Consider the following 7842-nt stretch of genomic DNA (forward strand, 5'->3'; position numbering starts at 1 on the left):
GCAAGGGGTAATCGCTACTCTCTCTCTCCCTAACTTATTTCCTCCTCACAAATACTTATTCTCACGCCCGAGCTTGGTCACAGAGAGGCCCCCCTCCCTGTGACGAGGCTAACGGCGTGCTTGTCTCTTGTGATCTTGCAGGTCTCTTGCCGGGTCATCTGAAGCTATACTCTGGCCAGCTCGCATCAACTGGTTTTTGAGTCTTCACCGGTCGATGACACGCTCAAATGGATTTGAACATCCGAATAGCCCATCTATGTAGGAGAAACCGCCGCGGTCCTTCGCCGGTGGATCGAACTCCAGTTCATAGGTATGATTTGAGGATCGAAGTGTCAATTTTATAAGTATAGAGATTTGATATGGATACGGGTATCATATGATCGAAGTTTATTATGCGATTGAACTTTGTGGTATGTTGTTTGATGATCGACTGGAGTATTGATAAATGTGAATTGTTATATGTTTGAGATCTGGTATGAATGTAGGTAGTTTAATTGGTTCATTTTTTAGATTAAGATTAGGATCGCTTCTTATTGTATTATTATTTGATTTTCTACAGAAAAATAAATGCATGTTGATATTAGGAATTTTTTATACACCACCAGTACCATTCGTCGCATTCTGATTACGATTTAAATCACAATTATGATTGAAAAGTATTAGTAGAAACCTTAAAAGAAACAATTGCATTCGGCTATTTTCAATTGGATATTTATAATATTTTATCAATCTAAGTTGTCATGATCAACTCATGTGGTAATATATTTCTTTTGGCTTGGAGATGTTGTTCTTAAGATAAATCAATGGATCAAACGGGACTAGATCGGCTGTAATAACTGACAAATTTGTTAAAATAAACTGACAATTTTGTTCGCTAATGTTGTTCTTAATATAAATTGACAATTTTGTTAAAGAAGTGGGTTCAAACAACCAAAACAAGACTGCAAGTATGAGTTTTTTTTTTCTTTTTTAAAACATTTATATAGTTCTAAAAATGAACCTATTGATTTTAGTTTATAATCCTTTATCTTGTAGACACAAGGAAAGAAAGACGGTGCGGAACCAGTGTATCTTCTACCTTGACGCGTATATTTTGTGAAGGACACTTTAAAGGATTGTACAGGTATCTTTAAGGGGACCCGGGGCGGTCTCCAAAACTTCCGTTATATTAACGCGTGATAGTTTATAACGCGTTGAACTCGACCGCCACCATATTTGATAACGAGTGATGGCTTGTTTCAAAGTTTAACGCGTGGAAATATTAACGCGTGATAGTTTGGGTTTGTGAGTGGAATTGTTGGTTGGGGGGAAATTGTTGGGTGTGGTGATGAGTGATGACCACCCCCACTAAAAATGGTTGTGAGTGATGGAAAAATGGTCAATGACATGGCGAAACTTGATTGGTGCTTGTGAGTGATAAATTCTATCACTAGTGATTCCACCCCTAGTCCCCTTACAACACACCTTTTTCTGCTTTTTTTTAACAATTTGTGTTTCTTTACAAAAGCGGAGAGACGCGTGCCTTCTCTTGCTGGTGTTGGTCATGTTGCCATTCAGTTTCCTAACGATGAAAAGATCAAATTATACATGGCTGAAAGGGGAAGTAACACTTAATCGCAATAAAAGATGTATACCATGAATTGAAATTTGTATGTTTCTTGGATTTTCGAAGTAATGCTGATCATGTACATTTTATGTTGGCAGATGATAAAACTATTAGCGATCTAAGCCCTGGGGAACTTGCAATTGCTTCATCAGTGTCCAAAATACTTGCTTCATTACCTACTTACACATATGAGGTGACTTCACCATATCACTAATCTCATTAACTCATCAATGCTTCATTAGTGCAATAGCTTACTGTCCCTATTGGTCATTTAAACGTTTTAACAAGATCAAATTAGTAATGTACTGTGCTATAAACGTATCTAATTTTATTTTGAACGTTTAATATTTTAGGTGACCTGGTTCGAACTACAGTTCAATGTATCTATTGTGTGTTACAGTCGTACAGTTCAATGTATCTATTCTCATGGATGTGTAGGTATAAAAGTATCTCATTATTGTTTAGATCGTAACAAAATGACTCCAATTCTTGGAGACCCAATTCCAATACTAGACAAAATGTTAAATGCTATGGGTATAATCCATGTAATACACGGGTAACTAACCTAGTAAAAAAATAAAATAAAACGTAGGGCCTGAATCTAAAAAGCAAAAGAAAAATAAAAGGGAAAGCAAAATTACCCAAGAGATGGAGTCAAACCAAAGACCTTAGGGCTACCAAACATGCGCACTACCACACTAAACTAAACCTTAAGTTGGATAAATTGTTCTTACCCGATGTTTAAATATTAGGGTTAAGTTATTATACAAATACTTCTAATTGTAAAAAATATAAGAAAGATTTATAGAGTGATAAGTGTCCAATAATCTAAAACCTAAACACACTACACCACCACTCAAACCCCCCCCCCCTCCCCCCCCCCCCCCCAAAAAAAAAAAAAAAAAAAAAAATACTAGACCTCACCAAAAAAACCCCCAAAAAACCTAAGTGATGTACCCTTTTTACAATTAAGAGCATTTATATTTGATAATAATCCTTAAATATTAATACAAATGAGAGTACTATATATAAATCACCTATTTTAGTATAGTATATTGGTAACGTGGCTACTTTAATCCCAGTTTCCAATATGATTTTGAGAAGGAAAGAAGCTCAGAAACTATAATGTTATTGCATATTCGGTGACAACAACTTAATAAATAGGTTTTTATGTAGGTCCCTAAATCGGAGGATCGATTTTCACCACAAAATCCTTGTTTATAACAAACAAAGTTAAGTGTGCGGAATCCACTTAACTAAGCCAAATCATACATAGAACAAAGAGAAGACAGTGGTTAACCAAAGAAACACAATCGTTTGATTAACGGGATGAGAATGCACAACTGATACAAACACAGTTTACACAAAGTAACCTTCAGGGTATTCTCTCATCTCTGCACTAAAATGTGAACTATCTGAGCCTTTTATAGCAGATGGGATGAACAGCTTGACGAAACACAACCTGGGCCGACGAAACACAATAAGGCCCAACAACCAAGCCCAATAGTCAACGAATCACATGTGATTCGTTGACCACCTTGACGAAACAGAAACAATTAACACCAAGCCTGTTTCGTCGACAAGTATTTGACGAAACAGTGTGTTTCGTCAAGGGCTGCAAACAGATGACGGTTTCTGCATAACAGATTGCAGAAACAGAAGGCACAAATGTAGGTCCCTAAATCGGAGGATCGATTTTCACTACCGAACCCTTGTTTATAACAAACAAAGTTAAGTGTGCGGAATCCACTTAACTTAGCTAATCAAACATAGAATATAAAGAACACAAAGGTTAACCAAAGAAACACAATCGTTTGATTAACGGATGAGATATGGTAACTGATACAAACACAGTTCTTACAAGCTTGAAGGGTATACTCTCATCTCTGAGTAAACTGTGAACATAACGTGCCTATTTATAGCAGCTGGGCTGTTAAGCTTGCCGAAACAGAACATGGGCCGACGAAACAGAAGTTAGCCCAGTAACAAGCCCAACAGTCAACGAATCACATTTGATTCGTTGACTACCTTGACGAAACACAAACAAAGTCAACAAGTCTGTTTCGTCGACATCCATTTGACGAAACAGACCTGTTTCGCCAAGGCCTGCAAATGGTTAACTGTTTGCTGTAAACAGACAGCAAACAGAAATGGCACAAACATCACAAATATAAATGACAGAAATACCCTTAGATGCGACATGCATTGTTTTACGACAAATACATATAAAGAGAGACAAACAAGTCAGACACAAGCGGATAGGAGGATATCCGACTTGGTCGACTGCGAATACAGACTCGGTAATTAATAAAGACCGTAAAAAATACGAAATTACAGACAAGACTAGTGACAGACACAAAAAGTGCATCAACAAACTCCCCCTTGTCTGTTACTCGTCTTCGGTCTTCATTCGCTCTTCTTCAGTGATGTTCGGACCAGGAACTGCCCGAATGTATCCCCCGGTAATAGCAGTAGCAAGCAACATGTTGAAACTTCAATGCTTGGTGAGCATCCTTGTCTTCGTAAAAGATGTCGTGTCGGTACAGTTTGGCGATGTCGGATGCAGACATATTCACCAGCCACATCGGATCTAGTATCCTGAAGTTCTTATCAACGTTGAACACAATCACTGCCTCATGCGTATCTGAATCGTAGCACCACAAACGCATGTCACCAAGAAAATCTTGCTGCATCGGCTTTAACGGAATCTTCTCAACCACTTTCACCGGCTCGTACACAAGCCTGTATCTCCCGGTGTTGGTTTCCGGATCAAGCGTGAACTTTATCTGCTGATGTCTGGGGAACTAAGGCTTGTAAGACTTGTCTTTCCACCCCGATTTCTTGTTCATTCGAATCAAACGTTCAAATAGCGTCGCACCATCAAATCCTGAGCGATTAATGAGATCTATCTTTGTCAAGGCAGCCACATCATAAAATGGCAAAGATAAAATGCTCAGCAGCGACCTAAAATACTGGATCTCGAACTCCCTCTTGATCGCAACACAGTGAATTTCCTTAACAAACATCCAACACAGTATTCGCCCACTTGGCTTAGCCTTTTCTAGCTGTAAGAAATCAACTTGTGTAGCCTCTGGAACTGGCTTTAAAACCTTTGACAAAAACTGTTGACGCCACGCAGCGAACGCATCTGTGGCATTCTCTGAAGTATCACGGTTTTTCAGGTGTTCATCAATATCTTCAACGTTGTTTTTCAACCAGTCCTCATCAAACGGAGCAAATTCGGTACCATCTTGTCTCACATATGAAGATTTCTTCACATCACCTTCAAAGACAATCTCATCAACATTTTCAACATTCGCAGATTCATGCTCACTCGGTATCTTCTTAATTTCCTCATCATCAACGTCTCGCATTGCTTTCAAAGTGATCAATTGTTGACGCGTGAGATCATCAACAATCTCACCCTCTTCAAGAGATTCTTCAGTAATCGGATGCACAACCTGCAATGCTAAATCAGCTGAACTAGGGACAGGGGGTGTACCAGCTAAAGCTTCAAGAAATTGTTCTTCACCGACTGTACCACTGGACGCCCCTTCAGATGACCCTATCACTGACGGCTGATAAACGACTACAGCAGATGATGTATCAGCTGGGGGCTGTTGTGGTGTAGCAGCTGAATCAGGATTCCCTTGATCCTCAGGATCTTCATCCCTTTTCTGCAGCTCTTGCTGCTTACACCTATCCTCCCACAAAGTAGCAACTCGTTTGCGGAGAAAGTCGAAGTTAGCACTCATCTTCCTGGCCCCTTCAAGTATTGTGGTATTCCGCGAGTCATACCACTCTTTCATCACATCGCATCTATTTCTCAGGTCTTCAGCCAATTTTTGGAGAACCGAACTCCTTCTATCCCTTTCAGCTTTAGAAGCTTTCATCCTTTCATTTTCAGCTTTAAGAAGATCGATCTCTGCTTGTTGGCGTTGGATAGTAGCTTGCTGTTCACCAACAGTAGCTTTCAACCTATCAATCTCTACCTGATGATGGATTTGATCATTCTTCGTGATACGAATAGAATCAGTCTGTCTTTGAATGCGGTCTGCTGCAGCCTCATATTGACGGAACAGAAAATCATTCTTTTCTTCTTGAGTCATCTCCGAGTAGATCCTTTGACGTTCACTACTCGGTTGTTGAGAAGTGGTTGCTCTGATTGCAGCAGCCATGGATCGTTGTGGAATAGGTTGCGGAGATACGATTTGAGCTGCAGGAGGAGAAGAGACTACAGGTGGTTCTGGAATAGGAGCTTGTGGCACAGAACCTCGGGAGGAGGTACTCAAGTATTTCCGAGCTTTCTTTTTCTTCTGATGCTCTGCTGATTTTCCGGCTTTCCTTTTACTTGCACGTTCCGTTTCAGGATCAGAAGGAACATATTCCGGATCATTTTCCTGTCTGATCTTTCTGTATCTTCGTACCCCGCGTTCATCCAGATACATCTCGTATCCAGGTTCAAGTAAAAGATCATCATCAGAATCTGAATCAGCCTCATCATCACCACCGGCTGATGTGTCACCAGCTGACACTCCCCCTGCTGAGGTACCACCAGTAGTTCCTACGCTTGATGCGCCAACGGCACCAGCATCACCAGCATCACCAGCATCACCACCTTCATCACCATCATCATCACTGTCTGATTCATCAGACACAACTGGTTCAGGACCAAACTTCTCACTCATCATTCTCTTTAACTCAGGCTCTTCATCATCAGATTGGCTATCTTCATGACGCCACTTGTTGTCTGCAGGAGCAACGTATGCTGTGTTATCAAGAGCACCAAATAATTTTCTTGGAGGAACGCTCTCCTTGTATCTTTTATGAGCTAAGTTCTTGATAAGTCGTAATGAGTGGAAGTTCATAGCTTCTATCTTCAGCACATCGTTGTCTGCTTTTGGAAGACTTGGATGTTGAACATTCATTTTCATTTGCAGAAAACGGGATACATCCAATACTTGCTTCCAATGGTCTTGTTCTTTCCAGTTCGTGTCAGATTCTCCTTCATGTTCTCAAAGATGAACCTTGAAATACTAAACGGTTTGTTTAGTACTAAGGCCACCAGAAGACCCATGAGTTCGTTGCTAGCCATGTCGTAACCGGCCCGTTTGTTGCTCAAACATTGGATCAGAACGTGTAGTAGAAACTTGTATCTTAGCGGCAGATCACCCTTGTTAATTTGCATACTAAGGATATCTCCGGTGCATTTCATCCGTAATAAACAGCCTCGAATACACAGAATCGGAACAGAATCTGGAGCGTCCGGACTATCCTGTAACTGAAGGACTTCATTGAGAATATCCAGTGACACAATCACATCCACATTCTCTACCCGTCCACTGATAACTTCCTTGCCATCCACTTGACCAACATTCGCCGAATCCCAAAATGCTTTGATGAGGGACTTGTATACAGGCGTTGAGAACGTAACAGCGTAGTTGATACGTGATTCCCGGATCCATCTAGTAATGTCTTTAAGCTCAGGAAGTTTCTCCTCCGGATCCAAATATGCAACCTGGTTGTGGCGTTTTTCTGACATGATTTCCTCCTCCGTCTTATTTTCTTTCTTTGTCGCCGGCTTCCTTTTCCCTTCTTTAGGTGCCATCTGCAATTTTAAAATGTCCACAATAAGTAATAATCACTTACATATACATTTGGACATGTATGGATACAAGTTCATGTATCCATTTGACAGACAGACTGTCAAACCATGTCCACTATGAACAAATTGCAAACTGTAAACTTTTCTAAGGCATGGTTGGCGAAACAGAGATCATTGACGAAACAGAAGATGGTTTGACGAAACAGATCCTGATTGTTGACCAAATCTGTTTTGTTGACCCACTCTGATTCGTCAAGAGATCCTTTGACGAAACAGAAATGTATTTGACGAAACAGAACTTGGTTGTTGACCAGTTCTGATTCGTTGACCATTTTGATTCGCCAAACAATCCATTGACGAAACAGAAGACTATTGTGATTCGTCAACGAATCTGATTCGTTGACTATCTGATTCGTCAACGATGTGATTCGCCGACTGTCTGTTTCCCCAAATCTGATTCGCCGACATTCAGATTCGCCGGAGTTAGGGTTTGGGATTTGGGTGTTTCGCCGAATGTCAATTTAATGAAGAACAGATGATCATAAGTAAACAACCATTCAGTGAATATCCAAAACAAGTTCAAAATTCTGTCCTAACCATGACAAAATCCTTGTTCCGGTTAAATACCCAT

The 7842-nt window shown here is 40.2% G+C and overlaps 1 long non-coding RNA gene across 1 annotated transcript; it reads left to right on the plus strand.

Moving 5' to 3' along the window:
- The first annotated feature begins 208 nt into the window (after nt 1-208).
- On the plus strand, nt 209-2070 carry LOC110929605. The gene is made up of 4 exons (XR_002587281.1): nt 209-310; nt 1036-1123; nt 1508-1799; nt 1960-2070. It is a non-coding gene; the product is annotated as an uncharacterized LOC110929605 (long non-coding RNA).
- Nucleotides 2071-7842: the final 5772 nt, after the last annotated feature.

The sequence above is a fragment of the Helianthus annuus genome, chromosome 3, assembly GCF_002127325.2.
Source record: "Helianthus annuus cultivar XRQ/B chromosome 3, HanXRQr2.0-SUNRISE, whole genome shotgun sequence".
Classification (NCBI taxonomy): Eukaryota; Viridiplantae; Streptophyta; class Magnoliopsida; order Asterales; family Asteraceae; genus Helianthus; species Helianthus annuus.